At 36.4% G+C, this 22,370-nt stretch overlaps 1 protein-coding gene across 8 annotated transcripts in view; it reads right to left on the bottom strand.

Moving 5' to 3' along the window:
• The window catches only part of LOC134539336 (acetyl-CoA carboxylase), a 148,928-nt gene that overhangs the window by 96,644 nt on the left and 29,914 nt on the right, over positions 1 to 22,370 (bottom strand). For 6 of the 8 annotated variants that reach the window (XM_063381272.1, XM_063381273.1, XM_063381269.1 and 3 more), the window contains one exon: positions 7,114 to 7,253. The exons of 1 other annotated variant lie outside the window; for it this stretch is intronic. The gene's annotated coding sequence lies outside the window, so the exon portion shown is untranslated. Of the gene's footprint in view, positions 1 to 7,113; positions 7,254 to 10,519; positions 10,594 to 22,370 lie in introns of those variants that run through there. One more of the 8 variants, XM_063381270.1, reaches the window with a different exon arrangement.

Raw genomic sequence — 22,370 nt, 5'->3', positions numbered from 1 at the left:
CTACAGAACATAACAATGAAATCCAGAAATGGAGGGGGGGGGGGGGGGGGATCATCACAGACTCCTCCGAAATTTATAGTATGGCGACACAAAAAACAAAATTTCAAATAATACTGGTAGATTACATTCTACGTCAACTGTTGCCTGTTAAGTTAAATGTGCAACTAAATGTACCAGTTTTCTCATTAATACATATAATAACACATTTATTTTTCAAAAATTTTGATGAATACAATTTTATTTTGTTTTCTAGTTCTTATCATATTCACGTTTACTCCTTGAGTAAAGTAGTTTTAAAACTAGCACAAGTTTATTTTTCTCTTACTTTAAGATGAGATCTTACAAATGCAACTGCACGTACACGATTTAAACATGCCAACAGAGTCCAAACTTGCCGCAATTTCGACAAATAAGATATTGAAGATACTTAAAATATAAATTAAGAAAACAAGGTTTATCAGTATACTAACAATAATGTTAACTACAGTTTGGTCCAAATTACAATTACATGTTGATAACTAGTGATAATGCAATCGAGCGCACTTGTGAACACGTGTAGAGATAATACAGCTATATTTGTCCTTGGAGACACGCATAATAAGAGTTGGTATAGGATGGTTACACATTGTGCAACAGGATCGTTTGGTGCAAACGCAGATAACGATAGCAGTGGGCAGGGATTCCCACAATCAACACGTGACAGCTGGTAAACTCACGAACACTATGGTGGAAGACATAAACAAGACGTTTGAAATCCACTATCAATAGATCTAGAAATAAAAAATAATAATAAAATAATGCTCTGCATATACTGAAACACAACTAAATGTAGGCGAAGAGAAAGATAGTGATAATAAACGTTATTAACGTATGTTTATGCAAGATTTAAAAGTAAACTCTCTCGCGTGTGCTGTCCTGCTAATCAGTGATGTCCACCCCACAAATTTCGAGGGCTGGATATTCTTTTTGAAACTATTCCGAGCGCCAGGCATACATGAATTAACAACAAATTTCTTACAACGAATTTTAAATGTCGTATTATTCTGCAGAATAACAAGTAAATACAATGAGTGGCATGTGGCATGTTTGTTATAATAAAATAAGTATTTAAAAAAAATGTTTTAAATCTAAGAAGAATTACCATGAAACACTGCATGTGTTACAAACGTATATATAGTGTATATAAGATACTCTGGGAATATTGCGGGTTCCGAAGAGTGTTTGCTGGCAACTAGAGATCCGGATATTCCGCGAGTTCATTTAAGGACAAGTTATACTCCGAACACTTATCTTCAATTGGTCCACAGATGTTTCGTAAAGCCACGAGCTCGTCTGAGCAATCAACTGGCCAGAAGATATCGAAGGGACCAATAACAGTCAAGTCGTTCAAAAGCGAGAATACATTCTCTGGAGGAGAGCGGCCAATCGTCAATTCAAAAAAGGCTCGATGAGACAATACACGGCGCCATCAATTTCTAACCCGCAGGTCATTGAACCCGCGAAAATTACGAGTCTGTACTGATAACTTATTCTACATATCCTACGCAAACAGACGGCTATACGCGACGGTATACCTGATATTTCTTTGTTGAACGATTCTTTAAGTCTCTATCTCACAGGTATGTTGATTTTCCCCCCCATCATTAGGCTACTTTTATTTAAAGGCTATTTCTGAAATTTCAACTTGATCCCTCCATTATCAACATATAGTATTCACTAAGTGTAAAATAATGGATGTGAAAGGTCAAGTACACTTGCGTGACTTGCACATACATTATATTAAACTTAGTGAATATCTGTTGAAAATATTAGTGGTAGAAAAACAAATGCAAAGTAGGTATCAGGTAAATATTACAGAAATGGTCCTTAAATAAAAGCAATGGCCAGAACTTGAAAAAAAAAATCAATATGACGTGTGAGAGAGAGTTTTAATAGGAAGTAAAAAGTTTGTAGATGACTTACATATTTCTCGCATTTAAAGATATATATATATATATATATATATATATATATATATATATATATATATATATATGACAACATTTTGGGTGACCAAATTTCTAGAATCTGTGCTGTACCGAATGAAAGTCGGATTTGGTTGTGAGACATGGTTCCCGGAAAAATGCAAAATTGGTTTTCAGTTTCGCGCAAGACGACACAACACATGTGCACAATGATCCAGAAGAGTTTAAAACATAATTAAGACCAGCTTTTGATTTATATTGCATACCTACTAACTTAAGAGGTTATAACCCCTATTGAAAGAAGAAATTTGCAATGACTGGACACTACATTAAGAGGACTAATTTGCAGCATGGTTAAGTTTCGAAATATTTATAGAATTATAAACTTGTCTTAAACAATCTTTACTTAAGTTAAATTTAATAATTTACTTGCAGTATTTGTGTAAACATTTTGTTAAGTGACTTACAACTGCAGAAGTCTCATTTATTACATTTATATAACTAATTCTTATCGGAAAATTTAAAGACAAGAAATGTTTGGATTTGAATGTACAAAGTAATTACTTCACGCCAAAACTGACATCAAATGAAGTCACCAAAAGCATAATTTGGTGGTAAAAAATACGTGCCTTGAAAACACAGCTACTGAAGGAAGACTCGTGTATTGACAAAACATAAATGTTTGACCTTTACAGTACTTAGAATTAAGAAATATTACTGTGAACAAGCTCTATTTCTACGCTATTTGCCAGAAAACTTTTGTTTAGGCAGGCCATTCTTTTATGCTCTTGCCGTGTTGGCTTGATTCCAAAAGACTTGAAATTTCTGCCAAATTTCTCCGTAAAACAATAAATTCAAAAAGGAAGTGGATGAGTAGCCGAGATAGCACAGTCATTGACAACTCAACGAGAAAGTGGATTTTAATACACTAATTCCGTACCCCATAACACTTCTTTGCAAAACTAATATTTAACTTCAATAAATTCACAATTCCAAAAATCAAAACATCCATGGTGGCTACAATGTAAATAGTTTCCTGGAAAAAGTGCAAGAACCACGAGACGTCCATCGGTAATTTTATTCAGAGAAGAAGATACGAAAAGATGCCCCAGCACTTCCTGAAGCACAATTTAGAAATATTTTGCCCAAGTGGACAGTCATCACGGTGAGCAGTTAGTTCGCTCGTCATGCGGTCAGTTTTTCACCATTTAGGGCTCAGGTGTGATCTCGTTTCGGTTTGATCATGGTTCGACACACTTTCTGTTGCCCCAGCGTGTTAGGAGCGAAGATCACTGGGAACTTGGAACCGAACCCACCGTCGGGTCGGGTTGGTTCAATACCTGCCAACTTGTTAGGAGTGCAAGCAGTAAGATTTCCAAATTAACAAATCTATAGCGTAAATCAGGCGCGATGTTTAAAATAAGTGATCCGGAAAACACGTCTTTATTTTGCATTGATAACACAACGTCTCTACCCAAAATACGAAAGTTAAATAAAAAGTTACTGTAATTTATTAAAACATCATCATCATGGAGACCTTGAAAGTCACGCAGCCTTTCCTTTCTTTGGGAGCTTTTTTCCATAAAGTAATAAATGTCTACAAGTATTTCTTCCACCCTCACTGGCAAACTTGCAGAAGCCTTTTCTGCAGCCAAATTAATTAAGTGGCACAGACAACCTATGACTACAAAATTTGGCTGCTTTTCTTTTAATACAGAAATAACACCATTTTGAACTCCAACCATAACTGCTGCATTATCACAGCCAAAACCTATACAATTATGAATTGGCACATTCATACTTTCAAGTTCTGATAGCAATAACTGCCCAATATTTTTACCAGTAGAAGCACCTTCCAAAGAAGGTATGGCCAAAACACAACTAGTTACTAACCTGCAGTCAGGGTTGTAATAAGTTACCACAAGAGGATATAACTTATTACTTGTGTCATTGCTTCCATCAGTAGCTAGTGTATATGGGCCACTTTGCAAGCACTTTACTACTGAAGTAGTAGTATTGGAAGCCATTTATTTTACTATTGCTGCAGTTTTAGTGCGCCCACAGCTGCACATTTTTGCGATATCAGACCCTGGTAACAATTTCGAAACAAATGCCCGGCGTGGTCGGCGACGCTGAATGGAAGGTTATGTTCCACTAAAAAGCTTGTAATATAACATTCCGCCCTAATCACATCACTGTCACTGTTCCTTTTACGGAAAAGATACTGATTTTTTGTTTTCTTCTGCAATCTTCGCGTTATTTGCATGTTTCAAGCTCTTGACGTGATAGGAAATGTGCTTGCCACCATGGGAAACATTAATGTCGCAACGACAAACACTACAAAACGCAAAATTAGAGCCTTTTTCACTCTTAGTAATGAAAGGAAATAATTATGAGTAAGATGACCGAAACACCTGTCCGTATTGTTTTTTTTACTACTCGTAGCCATTATGAAATCATATTATCTTACGTTTCGTACAAGCGCTAACGTATAAAATATTTACCGCACTCGTACATAAACGGTTAAGTCGTTATTACTCGTCTCCAGCCAACCTGCTGTGTACCAACAAAACTCATAAATATTAATTTCATGACTCTTCCGCACAAAAGATTAGCAAGATCAGTTGCCATCCAGCCTGCTGTGTACCAACGAAACTTACAAAAATTACTTTCTTTTCGGAACGATTTTTCTCCGACTCCATTATTCTCATATTATCGCGGACGCCATGATGTTAAACAATAACAAATGCTGCTCAAACGGTACATTTATATGGGCACTAAAATATTATACGGCATTTTTGAACAGACAAAAATCGTAAGATGTTCCGAATTTCCGTACAATCGTAATATGAATTATTTTCCGTACAAATTACGGGAAAATCGTACAAGTTGGCAGATATGTCACTGATAATGATCTCACATCGACACGGTGTGGGCAGACATGTCCGGAATCCGTAAGGACTTCGAGGGAGGTTATTTTTGTAATCAGGCGTAAAAATTAGACAATGATCACTAAATTTCAGATCATACATAATAAAGGTACTAAAAATAAATCATACTTATCCTAGCGTTGCATTCACATTCCACATGCACTACCTATATTTTAAGTGTTTGTATTTCATGTTATTTTAGTTTATTGCTTTAATAAGACTTTATATTTCGTTTCAATTACTTTTATATTAAATAGAGTCTTTTTCTTCATAAAAAAACTATTCATATTTCGACTGTTTTGTACAGCAACAGGTTTTTAAATATAGGTATGTGTTTTTCAATCGTAACAAAAAAATAAATATATAGCAGTGAACACATGATCTGCTATCTTGTGGCGACATCATCAACCATTTTCTTGCCATGGCACAATCGAATGTAGCGACTTCATATCGTTCCATCCTACCAATAAATATGCACCTAACATTCATCCTACACTGCTGCCACCTGTTACCGCAGATTGAAAACATATAAACCTAAGTTCACGCGAGCGAAGTTCTCCCAGAATGTGTTGGCGCAACGTTCGGCAGAATGTTCGTTCGATCATTATTTGGAGAAGATCATTTGATTGTTGATCAAAGATCACAATGGTGAAAATGGCCATTCGAGACAATCCTTCAACGGCGACTGATGCACTCCTGAACATATGGTCAAGTCAGCTGCTGTAACAGCAAAGACTGAAGAGCAGAAGAATCGAATCTCCCATTACTGTTGATTCGGTCTCCTAACGCCGAAACGTAGGGTTGTTTGGAAGTGTGAACTGATGCAAAACAAATCCGCCGAATTCAGAGGTTCGCGCTCGGACTGCACCACCCGACACGACGACAGAGCCACGCTATTCCTGGGAGTGAACTCTGCTTCCCACACTCCAAGAGCAAACGGAGAAGCTAAAGTTAGTGCTCTACGCCACGAGATACACTCATAGAAAGGTTAGAGGTGGCGGCTCCTACAAGTGAACAGTGGGCTCTCTGAATCATTTAGCTCGAGTACCGACTAGGCGATCGATAAATCACGAACCATACTGATCGGTTAGTGCCAACCATCGTCAGTCCATGGAGGTGATCAAAGGAGAATCGATAAAGCAAAGAATAATAGTTAGCGCCTAGTGTCATAGTGTCATAGTGATTCATAATGCATGGAGCACCCAAATGTTGTTCAGCCAACTACAAGTTTCGGCCTCCTCGTCCCATCAGATTAAGAATATCAACATGCAATGTTTAAAATAACACTCGGTGTACTCGCATACAAGCTTCAGTTGGTTATAAAGTGGTGGAGCATCACTCGGCTTTCCATTGCCAATACGAGTGAGCGCACATTGTCCCTGCAAATGCAACAACAGTCTCGCCATAAATAACTTCACACCTGGGATCACAACCAGGATTTCAGAGCAGACAGTTCTTTTCACAAGATTATCACGGAATTGATTGAAAACACTGGTTATCGAATATATTGCATATATAACTGGCAGTGTTAGTGCGAAAACATTAAGGGTTATTATAACTGCACGTATCAATATTCATGGTGCATTACACTACAAGCCTCAGTTTAAATGAAAAATATAAAGATATAATGAATTTACTGCTTCCAACGAATACAAGAAGGTACTGATTGTGTTATATATTTGAATAATTTATGCAACATGGAAGATTTATTTAACATACAATTTACATGTATGCTAGTTTTGTTGTGTTGTGCTATATAATGTTTGAGCTATGCTTTAATAATAAAACAAAATTTACTAACTTCCCAAGGAGACCTAATACAAAGTACCTCATTAATTCAAATTCATAGTGCCAGTCTAATCCACTAGACGGATTCTTGATGACTAAGCCAAAGGAACCAGTTTCGATTATCATCCGGATAGGGTATTTTTTCAGAGAAATCTAGGTGTTGTTTAGTACCTCCACCTTCATATTGTGAAAGGCGATTGCTAACTATAGCAGTATCATCCTGAATAGACTTCCATTCTCACCCAGTCATGTTCCCATTGTGAAGTTTGGGGATTCCAACCAGCTTTCGCTACCAGCTGATCACCCGATCACCACAGCGTGGATTAACCTTTGGTATTGTTCTGCTTATATGGTCAGCAAAGCAATGGAATGCAGCAGAGCCCAGGCTCCGTGGCACATGAGTAGCAAGAATGGACACGCTCAAGACTTACCGCCTGATGTCAACCAACTCAGGGTGCTGCCCAGCTTAGGGAGTCGGGTGCGGCGATTGTGCGGAGACAATCGACGGCAACAGCGTCACCTTCGCCTACCGTCTTCGGTCAAGCAGGGGATCGCATCAAACTGGAGCGTCCTGAGACATAAAAAAGTTCGGGGTTAGCGCCAGCCGTAATGGAAAGGTCTCAAGGCTACAGTCAACTGTCTAGTTTGCTGTGTTAAAAAAAGGAAAAAAAAGAAAAATGTGGAAGATCCCTCGACCGATGTATGTATGTCTGGTTGGAAACAGAGCTCATGAAAGTGCCAGTTTGAGTTTGTTGGCAGTATACTGAACTAAAAGCACTACGTACAATATAATTGTGGATCAATCTCTGCTTCTCTAAGTTTCCCAGCTAATATGGTCACATTTCTTTCATATATTTAATAATCACAAGAAACTAAAAAATTTGTTTTAAAAAATATGTTGATTTTATATGCACGTTAATTGTGATTCCCTTGAAACAATATACATGTGTTGATTCTGAGTATTATGAAATATTCAGGTTCGGGACACAACAATAAAGATATGGTATCTAATCGACAGCCAAAATAATCTGAACACCTTGTAAAAAAAACAACAGGTGTAGATAAATTATTGCAACATAATGAGCTCGGCGATGTCAAATACCTACACCACGAAAATTTAAAGTTATTACATTCAAAATGCAACAAAATCCAGAAATGTAATCCGTAACACACCCTTGGCTTTCCATACACACAGCACAGTTGCGAGAAATTCACTGCAGTGTTGGCAGTCAACATGAATGGACATAGCAAGAAGACATGTATAAAAAGAGAAATTGAGACTGCAGCAGAGATGGGGTGATAATGCAGTCAAGGCCACAGCTATAGTTAAATATTCGCTCCACAGCAAACATATAATTCACACATACATACATACACACACATGTGCATACTAAGTCCCCATTCCCACACAGTAAACGCCATGGAATGGTTAGAAGAGGTATGGACACAAACAGAAGAGAAGAATGGCTGGAACAGGTGGCATGGGAGCAATCAGAAAAACCCTCCCCACGCCGAGATATTGCCATCATGCTGTTCATATGATCCCCACTCTAAAATATTTTCTCCAAAACGTCAGAGTCCCTAATTCAAACAGTAACTCCTGTATCACAGGTCACTCTTTACACACGTTAATAATTCACACTTTAATAATTCACTGAATGATAAAACTTAACAATAAAATTGACAATAGAGGTTCCGACGAAAAACCCGTAAAGAGTCTTACATTCTGTCAACATTATTCATGTCAGAAACACTGGTGCCAATCGTAGACTTATGATACAGGCAGATCTTGTCTTAGAATGACTTCAAACATCTTCTTCCTACAAGTTTCCCATACCATTAATTAGTATATAATTATTTTCAATGCAGTTTTAAGGTGTTTGTTTATCTCTTAAATATCAAAGCGAACAAACTTATAATAAAAGTCCCAGCCACTTTAAGTAGGGCGCAGGTTTTCTTGCAACCAGCCAGACGTCAGTTTGCAGATTTTGAAATGAAAACTTTAAATCAGGAAGCTTGAATCCCAAGTTTCTTGTAACTTCCAATTCCAATAATTGTGGTTTACAGTCTGACATGGATAATCTATATATATAAAAATTTAGCTTCCGTATGTATTTGGCCGCAAAACTCGGAAAGTATACGATGGTTTGGATTGAAATTTTTACAGAACATTGCATCTTAACAGAAGAGTGTTTATATGAAATAAAAGTTTGGGAAAATCCACCGGAAAAGTCGGAAAAAAAGGTTTCTATAACTAAATATCATGGTCACCCAACTTAGTTGTGACCACGCTCGACGATGCTGTACCATATTGTCGAAGTTCAAGCACATCAGGCTACTCGACCATTGTGCCTTGACGACTATAATTTACACAAATATGTATATATATATATATATATATATATATATATTTCAAGAAAGAATAAAAAACTTTATTTAATTTGAAAGTATATTCTTTCGACTCTATTGATAAAAATACGTTTAAATTAAAAAATATTCAAATTTTTGGAGCACAGTAAAAAAAATGCATTTAACCACGAATATGCGAGTTAAACTTCAGAACGATCCAACCGCAGTCATATTTTCAAGACAATTAATTGAAGTTGGTAACGGCACTGTACCTACAAATCCAGAAACAGGAAAAATCAGCTTATCATCTGATTTATGCAACATCGTAGATTCAAAAGAGGAATTAGTAGACAAGGTATTCCAAAACATCGAAACAAAATTCAAAAATCATGCATGGTTGAGCGAAAGAGCCATTCTAGCGGCTAAAAATGTTGACGTACACGATATGAACAATAGTATTATAAACAGAATCGAAGGTGAAACAATGACATACAAATCTATTGATTCAGTAGTGCACCAAAATGAAGCAGTGAACTTTCCAACGGAATTTCTCAATTCACTCGATGTTCCAGGATTACCACCACATATTTTGAATTTGAAAATTGGTGTGCCAATTATATTGCTTCGAAATATCTGTCAGCCTAAATTATGTAATGGTACACGATTAGTAGTTAAAAAATTAATGGATAATCTTATTGAAGCAACAATTTTGATTGGACTTCATAAAGGTGAAGACGTATTACTTCCACGAATGCCACTTATTCCGACAGATATGGCGTTCGAGTTCAAACGACTTCAATTTCCAATACGCCTTGCGTTCGCTATGACCATCAATAAAGCACAAGGACAATCTTTGCAAGTGTGCGGTTTGAATTTAGAAAATGAATGCTTCTCTCATGGACAGTTATATGTCGGGTGCTCCAGAGTCGGTAAACCATCTGATCTATATGTTTATGCAAAAAATGGGAAAACAAGGAATGTAGTCCTTCCATTAACTTTACAATAAAAATATTTAAGCTAAACACATTTTTATTTCTTCTATTACATTCCACAGCCATGCACAGTAAAATATTAAATTAAACAATGAATTAATATTAAACTGTGCCACAGCAAAGCGTGGCCGGGTTTAGCTAGTATATTATAATAATAAAGTGTGACTACTTTATGCGTAGAGACCGGAAAAATTCGCGGATTCATTTCACGATATGCTAGAATCCAAACAACTGTACATCTGTATTGCTTCTGTGATTGGCTTACAGTTTATCTGAAGGACTTTTAGCCAATGGGAAACCTTCAACCAAAAAAAAAAAGTATCGAATCGCAAGCGTCCCAGTTGCAAGTGTCACGAGTCAATAGCCAATGAGCAAGTGGCATTTGCCTGAGTATGTAGAGGGTTGCGGAGTCTATTCTAGAGGTCATCGAAAGCGCGAATATTTCCAGTCTCTATTTATGCGTTAAGTCTCCCTTCCCCCTCTCCACCGGACTTACCCAAGCGGCCGTGGAGGGTTCCGCTTGACAAGGACAGGGCATACGTCCCCACGGACAGCCACGAGGCAGTGTCCAGCCGCTACTGGACTCGGGGACCCAGCCGCGGGCCCTGGCCCAGAGGGGGGTAAGGGGGGAAGGGGGGATGGGGGGGTCACCGGGTCGGCGGCGCAACACGAGGCACGCGACTGCCGACTGCTCGCGAGTGCTGCGCGGATGGACAGGACAGCCGGGGGTCAGATCCACGCGCCGATTACAGAGCTGTCCCGCAGCGTGCGCTGCCGCGGCCGAGTGGACACTGCGCCGCGCGCGTGGCTAGGAGTCAACAGCAAAGGTACGCGCGCACTAGGGCGTCAGGGCAAGGACAGACGGCCGTCACAGAAAAATACAAAAATGTATAACGTGTGGAGTAACAGAAGTGCGCGCACCACGGCGGGACGGCCGGGAACGGACGATCGGTAGCTTCGGCCGTCCGACAGAAAGTTCACGAGAGGGAATTAAAAGACAGTGCGGTGCGTGCCGTACCGGCCTTCCCGATGAGGCATCGGCAATTCTTAGCAGTCGTACGTGCAGGACAGGACAGGACGGCCGGTACCGCCATTTGAGTTGTTATACACGTTGTGCGAAATGGATGTCTCAAAGTTAATAATGTTGGTTGAAAATTATGAAGAGCTATATAACATGCGGCATGCACAATATTTTAACATTACTAGGCGAGATAACTGCTGGGAAGAAATAGGTTCCATCATGAATGTTTATGTTATGGATCCAGAATTTACGCTTTCTTCGCTGTTTACGTTTCTCTTCCACTTCCATTAATATTGTACTAACAACTACAAGTTCTTCGTCACTTTCCATTGCAGTGGCTCGGGCGACACTGTACCGTCCGAAACAATTTCCGTCCGTACCGCCCGTCCGTCCGTCCTTGCCGTGACGCCCTAGTGCGCGCGTACCTCAATGCGTAGAGACCGGAAAAATTCGCGAATTCATTTCGCGATAGGCTAATATACATATAGTTATACCTCAGTGCTGCCTGTGCTACTGGCTCACAACTCACCTGGATGACTCTGGGCCAATGAGAAACACCCGACCAAAGCTCTATACGAATCACAGGCTGCTGCGTTGGGACGTCTCAGAAGACAGCAGCCAATGAGTGGGTGACATTTGACCGAGTGTACGTAGAACTATGGAGTTCATCCTGCAGGTCATTGAACCCGCGAATTTTTCCGGTCCCTAGCAATGCGTGAAGCTAATCCCAGGACACCAACTCCAATTCCGCCGAGAATACTTGAACTCAAGGTGTCTGCAAATACTTGGTCAACCATTATAAAATTTAGTTCCAAAAATACGTTTTTCTTCCCCGCCCATTTTTAATTTTTTCCCGTGCTTATGCGGCGTCTACAATCGTCAAATTTAGCATATTTTAAGCAGTTGAGAGTGCGTGTGTTTCTGCCCAATATAACGACTCCATCTGTCCTATAGAAGTGTCAATAAATAATTTTTATTTTAATAAATATGTAAAACGCACAAAAATTAATTTCCCCACTACATATACAGCTACAGACCCCGTGCGGTAATTTGAGGGCGAGGCCATATGTGTAATTTTCACACGTTAGTTGTAATAAAAGGTGAAAATCCATGTATATTTCACAAACCTAAAGCATGATTTGATTTTATAGAAACATACATGTGAAATTACACCAGCTGTACTAGTTAAAAAAAATACGACCAAAATTGAAGATCACTAAACCTTTGTATATATTTTTTACGATTTTTTTCCAGTGTAGACACCAGCAAAATTTATTTTGTTATTTTGCGACGGTTTGGATTGCAACTGTTTCTACATTTGAATATCACCCGTCATTGGACACGCCTACTTAGTTACCGATAACAAACGCCTTAAAAACAAACCTCAAAGTATCATGACCGATCTGGAGCGAATGTGAGATGTGGAAGTAGCCAATAAGCATATTACATCGCAATTTTTTTATGCACATATTTTGGAGTCTGCCCTAGAACCAGCATGTGCAGCACTTTAATTTAAAAAAAGTTTTATTAAAATAATACTTGTATGTAGATTTCAAAGAAATACTACCTATTGTAGCCGTTACTATGGTGCAACTTCCAGCAATGTTTATATATAGCTTTTCGTTTCATGGTCCATAGACCCCAAAACCATCTTTAACTCAAAAGTTTATATATATATATATATATATATATATATATATATATCACTATTTTGTAGACTCGATAACTGCCACCATTTTTCCCAAATCACTTCCAAACTGATACATAAATTCTAGTAGTGAAAAATCTTGCTCGAGTTCGTTAATGGACAATATCCGACCAAAGGGGCATAATTAGGAAAGTTTTTTGAAGAAAAAAAAAAATTCTAACTCCCATAATATAGATAACATCACATCCGTTTGAAAGTATTATAGCTTTTAGGAGTATTACCAAAATCTTTTTTCTGAACATTTTTGATACGACCAACCATAACTGCAAGAGATTAAAATAAAACAAGGGCTGGAGGACAATAAAAAATCATAACTCCCTTCGCATGCACACCATCAAGTTCGTTCAAATTTGTTTGTACATCTTACAACTTTTATCTGAAACTTTTATTGGAAACAAATTTTGATAAGACGAATAATTGTAGCATGTAGTTGAAAAATTAAAGAGGTAAAAATTTAAAAATATCATAATTTACGTACCATGTATACTATTAAATTCGTTATTTTTTATTGTAAAGCCTGAAATTATTATCCACAACATTAGCCTGAAATTTGTTTATACTACCAACCATTACTGGTAGGGGTGGAATAAACAGGGGTTGAATGACAAAAAAATAATTCCTAACTCCCTTCTTAGGCACACCATCAAATTCGTTCAAATTGTTTATAAATATAAATTTTTTTATACAAAACATTTTGTCTGAAAAAAATTTTATTAGAAGAACCATTGCTGCAAGGGGTTGAAAAAATTAGTAGAATTTTTAAAAAATTGCATAACTCCCTTAGTATGTACTTTATCAAATCCGTACAAATTGTTTGTAAATATTATTAATTTTACCTAAAACTTTTGTCTGAAACAATTTTCGATAATGTAACCATTGAAAAAAACTGGGGTTGAAATAAGAAAATAAATAACATTTCTATACTGTGTAAGCTATCGAATTATTGTTTATTTTCGTTTAACTTTTTAAAGATTGTTGAAAACTTTTGTCTAAAGTAAAAATTAATGTCAAAAATCATTACTGCAAAGGGTGTAAATAACAAGGGTAGAAAGACAAAATGCCATTACCTTTTTTAATAGATATACTATCAAATCCATTATAATTTATTGTAAAAACTCCTACTAAAACTTTTGGGTGAAACTATTTTTGATGAAACAAAATATTACCGTAAAAATAGGGATTTAAATTTAAAAAAAAAATAGATTAAACTTTCTTAGTATCATATTTGTCTGAATTTATGTTTAACCATCTTAATATTAGCTTAAACCTTTGTACAAAAAAAAATACTACCACGTACTAGTGCAAGGGATGAAAAATAGTGTTTGAATGATTAAATAAATAATTGATTAACTACCTCAGTAGGCATAATATGAAATTCGTTAAGACTTCAAATTCTGGATGCTTTTTTAAGTTAAAAACATTCAAAATATTTTCACTGCTTGGAATATGAGAAAATGTTAAATCGATAAAAAAATTTTAATATTGGCGAGCATATAGGATGTTATGTAGGCTACATTAAGTTTTTTTAAATGTTTCAGTAGTTTACAGAAGTTTCCAAATATTTCCAGAAGAAATTGGTACCATGAAATCTACCTACGCCTGTAGTCTTTGCCGAAAGGTACATATTTTATTTTTTTATGTATTGGAATGAGAGAATTGAGAACTTTTTTCCCCTCAGCACAAGATGCACTTTTTTTAATTTCGTTTAGTTGTATTTTTTTAAACAGTGAAAATAGCAACATCGAGTAACTGATTCAAGACATTTGTAATAATTTTATAACTTCTTTTTTCCTAGCTATAAAAACATTTTAATCGCTTACCTATCCATAATAATTCGTTGTACACAATTATACATGGTTATAATAATATATACGTTTAAGAAAGATAATATGTTACAAATAATATATTTGTAAAATAGCACAATTGAAATTAGCATTTTCTGTTCCGACTTATTACAACAGAAGGATTTTCTGTATTCGCGGAGTTCTCAGAAACTGTGCACCTGTGTCTCTCTTCTCGAAGCCATCGCCGGTAATCGAACCCAGGACACAGGCCCGCCGGTGCACCAATCAAGCTGCTGAGTCGACTACTCTGCCGGAAATGCCCGATTATAGCGGTCCCCAGACCGAGGCGGTCTCTGTTGAGGTCCCGTCACACTGTCAAACTTTCGCTTCAAACACCTTCCAATATGCTGTGTCAAAGTTGGAGGGTCGCTCGAGTTTCCGTAAATATAGAACTGGTTCTAAAATGCGTTGGATTCTGGTTGCAACCGACCAATCGAAATAGTGCCTAGCAAAAACGGAAATTAAACCCGTTTCCGTCACAACGAATCTTTAAAATGGCGAAGAACACACGAGCGGTTAAAATTGTTATAAAGGTGAAATAAATAAAAAAAAATATTAATATTAATGTGGTATCCGAAAAAAATTTTGTGTAAAAAGGAAATTACATTTCTTTTCTATAACTTAAAAAAAATCACATTAACATTTAATTTATTATGTAACTAGTATTAATGTGGGTTATATCAATAAATGCTTAAAGAATTTTAAAATGCACAAATAGCATAACAAGTTCAGATATTCCATTCAGAACTGTAATACATTATTGAATTTCAAACTGTGGTTTAAGTTGAAGAGTTTGAGATAGCTCAGGCCAAAAATAAACTTTGATAGTGTGTCATGATTTAAAACATATCTGAGGTTATCTGTCCAAAGTTATTTGATGGAGGAAATAGGAAGCCATTTTTCGTCCAATAATACCCCTCCAGCTTTATCTAAATAAATAAGAATGTAAATGTTCGTCCAAAATATTAAATCTCTGAAAGTTCTTCACCAATTGCTTTGAAATTTTGACAAAGCGTTGCATTCGAATACGCCCGTGTTTTTATATACCTGTGTCACACCTGCGACAGGTAAAAAAATAAAAAATATAGACATAAAACAGATTTTTAATTTTTTAATTGCTATATAGGTGTGTAGAGGAGAGATATATATCGAGAGACATATAGAGATAGAGAGGTGTAGATAGATGTAAAGATACAAAGATATATAGGGGCCACACGCCGAGTTAGTTAATTCCGTTTCTTGCCATTACTAATAGGTAGAGTCCTGCAAAATTCGCGGATTCATTTCGTGATATGCTACAATTCAAATAATTATACCTTAGCGCTGCTTCTACCATTGGTTCACTGTTAATCTGGAGTAATAAGGGCCAATTAGAGACCCTCGCTCAAAGAAGTGTCGAATCACAGACACTCAGTCGAGACGACTCACAAGTCAGCAGCCAATGAACAGGTGGCATTTGCCCGAGTGTGTAGAGTGTAGTAGAGTCTATCCTGGAGGTCACTGAACCCGCGAATTTTGCAGGTCTCTACTAACAGGTAATAGGGGTGTTCCTGCAAATTTATCGCATTAAGTCTCTTGCATTTTCAAGTTTTGTTCCAAATTTAGTAAAAAAATCCACTTTTTTTACAGCTACAGGTTATCCACACAATTAAAAAAAAATCCTGACTTTTTCCTGCCCACAGTTTTTAACATCCATGACAAAAATTGTTAAATTTTTTTTCTAGATTTTTGAAATAAAGAAAATCTAGCCTCTGCCATACCCTGGTTTTCCCTCAAATTTCTGTATTTATTTTAATATGTATTTAATAGAACCTTGCACAATATGCCATTTAATAGTGTTTGAATGTGCGGAAAACCCTACTTGAAAAAAAAAAGTGTGTAACATCCAACCTCGGTAACGAACAAATTCACCCAAGCGTGATTAATATATAAGAAAATTGTGTTTTCAAAAATATTTTTTGACGCAAATCACACGTTGTTTCCGCACCCGTCGCTAGAATTATTTGCCGAAACAGTTACGTTGACTAATGAATCACTCCATATGCACAGCAAAGTTTAAACTATATAATGAAACGGCTCCGACAAAAACGAAAAAGACTTGAAAATAAATACTAAACTCAGACTTTGGACCCGATTTTCGACAAGCAATTTTATTAAAATACTGCCCATCTTGTTAAAATTCATCAAACAGTTAATACTATAAATTTTTCCTTTGGCTTTGTGAATTTTGGTTTGCACCATCCACCACAGATGGCAGCACCGTGGTTACACATTTTCGTTCCATGCGACTTCCGTTCCAATCAGAAAATTACTCCCATCAAATTCCATGTACCGAGAGCTAAGATGTTATACAACAATATGATTCTGTCACATACTGGGTGTTGACAACCTCGATCACGACATTTTCCCTTCAATTTACTAACCCTGGGGTGTATACATACCTTTATGATGATTTTAAGTCAATTCCCTGAACTTTCACTTACCCATTTAAACTTACATTAACTTTTCCCTTATTTTCCCTGATTCGACATAATGTAGACAACCCTGAACTCGCAAAAAAAAAAAAAAAAAAAAACTTTCAATCAGTATCTGGAGACCCAATTCAAAATAAAACGTAAAATTAAAGTTTTTTTTTTTTTTTTTTTTTAGATAAATTTACGGAAATAGCTCTTAAATAACTGCAATAATAAGAAAGTGAAATACCAACACAGCGTGATAACCTTAAGGTAGCGTAATTCACCATAAAATCGGCGGTAATCAGTCTCAATATGATACGCCATTGGGATTAGCGGATTCAAAAGAAACAGTTTTAAAAGTTCTTCTGTCAAAATGGAGTTAATGCTATTAATTGAGTAAGAGTGAAATATTGAACAAATTAAAGATGCGATTACGACCAATGATATTGTTCACAATAACTTTTTATAAACTCACTCTCCTGTCTGTTCGGTACAAATTTTGAAATCGATTTTAAATTAACTTCTCGATGAGCTAGAACTAGGAACTTTGAACAAAACCCAGAACTGGATGACAATGCAATATTAATTCGCTTTCTTTTCAGTTTTGTTTGTTACAAAATTTGTTTGGTTTTGTTTACCAATGCCCCTGGATTCGTGGCATTATGCTATGATCAAAACAGTACAGTGTTGTGTGATGCATAACGCAACATTCACAGGCGGTGCCTGTATCACGCATAAAGGGTTGGAAAAATATCCGCCACACGGTCATGTAGTAAGGTCTGGCAACTTCCTATCGTTTTCTTTGGCGAGACCCGTCCGCTTAGTAAAGATAATTGTTTAGTTTAGAACTTCGTCAATATATGGCATTTAATTTAACACGCACTGACGTCTGGTGCGTCCGTTACGGCTTGTCGACTTAATAATAGATATTGTTAAGCGTCCCTCATTATCAGTTTTAAACCTTACAAGTATTATATATATATTTATTAATTTAAAATTCACAATCACAATTTTTTCAATACAAACTGTATGGGGTTAGGAATAAAATCAGATACTTAATCTATACTAACAATAAAATTTTATTAATTGCGGAATTTCGCACACAAGACTTAAAAAGCAGAAAATAATAATTAAATAAAAACAATAATATTTTAGAAAAGTTTTAAATTGGACTTAAAAGTATAAAATAAGTTTCTTCTATCTCCGTAAATATTTGCCAGGGGTATAAAAGAATACCACCTTGAGCACGAATGGATTTAGCATCAGTATGTAACCCATCTCTCCCTTATCCCTCTGACGTGTACGGTGTTAACATTCCCTTAATCCCCTATGGGAAAATATCAAGGTTCGCAAACCTTTACTCTAGACCATTTCCCTAAGGTTTCCTTAACCAACATTAATATTGCGCCATAAAATTGAATATATTAAAATAGTACAAAAATGCTAGATACAAATGCCAGCTACATATAACATGTCAAACTGACCATAAAATATTTTCCCACACAATACTCAAGTTTGCAGTGCTGACATTTCCATCAATGCTATATGGCCAGAGCTGCCACTATAGAATATCAGAACACTATATTTGATCAAACTTAAAATAATATATACATCACTGATTATGACCATGTGCACAACTACAGACATTTTATCGTGGGTAATTCAACCAACACATAGTTGATCCATTCACTGTTTCTCTATGTGCAATTAATGAAAACAGGTGGGTTTTCAACTACACACTCAAACATGAGATTAAAGAGAAAAAAAAGCTATTTAAAGACATTAAAGGAACACATTTGTATTAAAAATTACTAATAAAGTTTGCTAACTAACATTTTGTCAGTTTCCCTGAGTTCAGGTTTTGAAGATACATTTTCAATTCCTCGAGTTTTCTCTGATTTACACATCTGCGGGAACCCTGAATAAAAAATATGCGACACGCAGAATGTTTAAATTTCTATTTTATATGCATATTTTCCCGTTAACAAATAGGTTATCTCTAGTACACTCGTTTCACACAGAATTGACGATTAAAATTTTTTTTTAACAGGCTGGAAGAGGATAGGTTGTGATATCCTCCTCACTAAGATGGCTTCTCACTCGGGAATTAGTAAAAATATAAGATAAAGTTAGTTAAGGCCCCCGCCTACCCGGGCACACATACGGTGTGCAGAGCTTCAGAATAACCAACGGAATTTGAAAAAGATCAAGATATCCGAGTGGGGTATGTTTACGAAAAGCATTTAAGTATACGCTGAGGACGGATGAGTAGTTCTGTTCCCGTATTATTTTTTTTTTTTTCAACTTTTTTTTTTGAGTGAAAATTGCTAAAACGCGTGTTTTCAGAATAATTTTTAGGCATGAAAAACCTTGTAAATATTCTTGAAAGCACCCACGGGCCTTGCAATACACCTTACCTACATTGCTCCGCCATGTAATGCTATTGTTACCGCTACGCTCAAGTTTCATAGTTGTCCTATGCACGACGAGACGAGACGAGACGAGACGACAGTTCAGAGACTTGCGCTTAGAGGCGATACCGCGCTAGAAGCTACAGCGAGAGTCACACTTATCACCCCGCTTCACTGACACAGATACCTCTCTGACTAGGCTGGCTCCTTTATCGCGATATGAACGGGGGGGGGAAAAATATTGGTTTCAATAGCTATCAGACAATAAATGTATATTGAAGATATTGAAGATTTGCCTTCGTTAAGGCAGATACATTAAAGAGATTTTCAAATACCATGATATGGTGTATTTTGACAGTATTGTAACAGATGTAGGCATTCCCAAAAAATGAATTTACTTCACAAAGAAAATTATTTGTTCAGCAATTCAATTTTGACTTCAGACATTCTATTTAATTATACACTATACTTTACATAAGCCAAAATTTTATCAATACGGAAAATTGTTATCACTTAAAAAAAACCACTGAAACCAAGATTGTTTACAGTAATCCGTTCTTATACTTACTATTCACCGCTGGACATGAAATTGACTTGCATGTGGAGGAAATTCTATAATCTTCCATAATGCACCTATACAGTGGACACTTTTCCAAAAATATTACACATTAATTTCCACGTGGCATGATTAAGCACAAAATTAGCAGGAAACAAAAAAAAACGCACTTTTGCAGCACAAGCTTCGGGTACTACAATATCACGTTTATCTTAATTCTACGACAAATTGCTCGAACCAACGCATTTCCTCCGGAGATCTTTCAGTTCGTACGTGACAAAACCTAGCGTATACTCGCGCCTATTTTATCATTTACGCCAGTTGGGTAACACAACCATTCCTTGGCCGTGACGCCATATGTTCGTAGTTAGGGGCCGGCTTCCAGCTAAACAATAGGCATACATTTTCATTAGAACATTTAAATTGCTAATTTCTTGTAGCAGAGCGGGTAGCTCAACGTCACGAAATTTAAATTCACTAGAGTTTTACTTGTCCAAAAAATCAAGGACTCTCTTGACAGTATGCTGCCTTTTTGACCATAACGTTGACTGGGTCTATGCGTAGTGAAAAGGCATGATTTCGAAATCTCAGGTAGACTGTTTTTTTCCCTATTATTTTGGCCAAAAGTCGTTTGAGCAAAATTTGATCAAGCTCGAATAAAAAATTAATTTTTATTTAGATGAAAAAAAAATAATTTTTACATATTTAATTCCTTTTATAGCAAGCTCGAGAGTACACAATATTTTTTTTTGTTCCTGAAACATCAGTCATAAACGTGTTTTGCAACATCCTGAGTTATTCTCCAAACAGAAACCGTTATCTTCGCTTTGTTGATTACAAAACACCAGATTTCAGGAACTGGACTTACTTTTTTTCCAATAATCCCAGGATATATGTAAATAAATAACCCTGTGGTCACCATCGTCTTGTACCGGTGTGCATTGCAAACAATTACGTGCGAAGCTACAGTAAAACATTTATTTTGAAAACCGCGCGGAATTTACTAACGGCGTCGATGTTTAAAGTTTTAGAAATTTTTTTAACAGCTACATAAGGTTTGTTTTATTTTAATACGAAACTCCCTATCCGAAATAATAATAGTGTTTCTGGAACAAAAGAGCACCATATTATAAAGTGTCTCATCCCTAGTAGTGTACATTTTAATGGGCATTTACTCTCTTTTTCCAATGCAAGATTTTTGCCATTAACACGGTCCTTGTTTCGGTTGTCAAGATATACACCACAGAGTACAAAAGTTTTATATATAACTTTGTTTTTTTTTTTGTTTTTCTGAAAAATTGTATTTTATAAAGTAAAATTTAGAATGAATATTTGTCGACAAATATGCCTATTTATATTATTTTATATTAAATTTTTTGGCTCTCTTTGAGCTTACCACATAATTTAAAAGAATTTATTGTAATTAATAGTGACCGACTGCTACAAATAGTTTCTCCTATGAAATAATAGTTGATGATATGCACAAAAAAAATATTTTTTTTAGAATGGTATTAGAAAAATCAATCATTAAATAAAAAATACAACCTATTATAGTTAATTAACGATGATATACGACTTTTAGTGTTAACAAGCCGATTAGTATCAAACTAGAAAAATAGTGTACTTCAAACTAAGAGTGAAACATGCTATGTTTAGCAAAAATCACTAACTTTATTTTCGTGCCACAAAAAGACAACCGAAGATTACAGACAGACGAGTCCCGAACACAAATGATGGTGCCTTTACGCGTAGAGACGATGAGACGTATAATACGCGTTGTAATAACGCCCCTAGCGCTATCGCACTTGTAGGCCATTAAACACGTGTAATTTTCTACGGTAAGCATGTCCAAACAAAACCGGTCGACGTAAAATCCCAAAATCCACGTAATGCTTTCCTCGACACCTCCTGCTCCCCCCCCCCCTTTTTTTTCACAACATTTTTTTATTTGCCCTCTTTTTGCTGCACACACACACACGCGCGCGCGCGCGCGCAAATAATGCTGTTCCGCTGTATTTCCACAAAGACGTCAGCTGGAAATTCCCTCATAGCCACCAGAAACCAATGAGTTACCGGCATTTTTTTTTTCGCGCTACAGCGAATTCTTTAAAAACAAGAGCGGAATCATTATCGATACGAAAGTCACCGGTCACAACTACAAAATGAGTTTCCCGTATCGCAACTACGCTGCCAATGACGTTAAGCCTGATGTTAACAGAACAAAGTATGACGAAACACAAAAATATATTTTTTTGAACATCGTGTGTTACAGTTTATATTGACCTAGCTGTGGACCTGGGCTCACACGGGGTATGCAGAGCTTCAGAAAAAACCACGCAATTTGGATACTG

The sequence above is a fragment of the Bacillus rossius genome, chromosome 15, assembly GCF_032445375.1.
Source record: "Bacillus rossius redtenbacheri isolate Brsri chromosome 15, Brsri_v3, whole genome shotgun sequence".
In the NCBI taxonomy this organism is placed as follows: domain Eukaryota; kingdom Metazoa; phylum Arthropoda; class Insecta; order Phasmatodea; family Bacillidae; genus Bacillus; species Bacillus rossius.
This window is presented reverse-complemented; position numbering and strand designations above follow the sequence as displayed.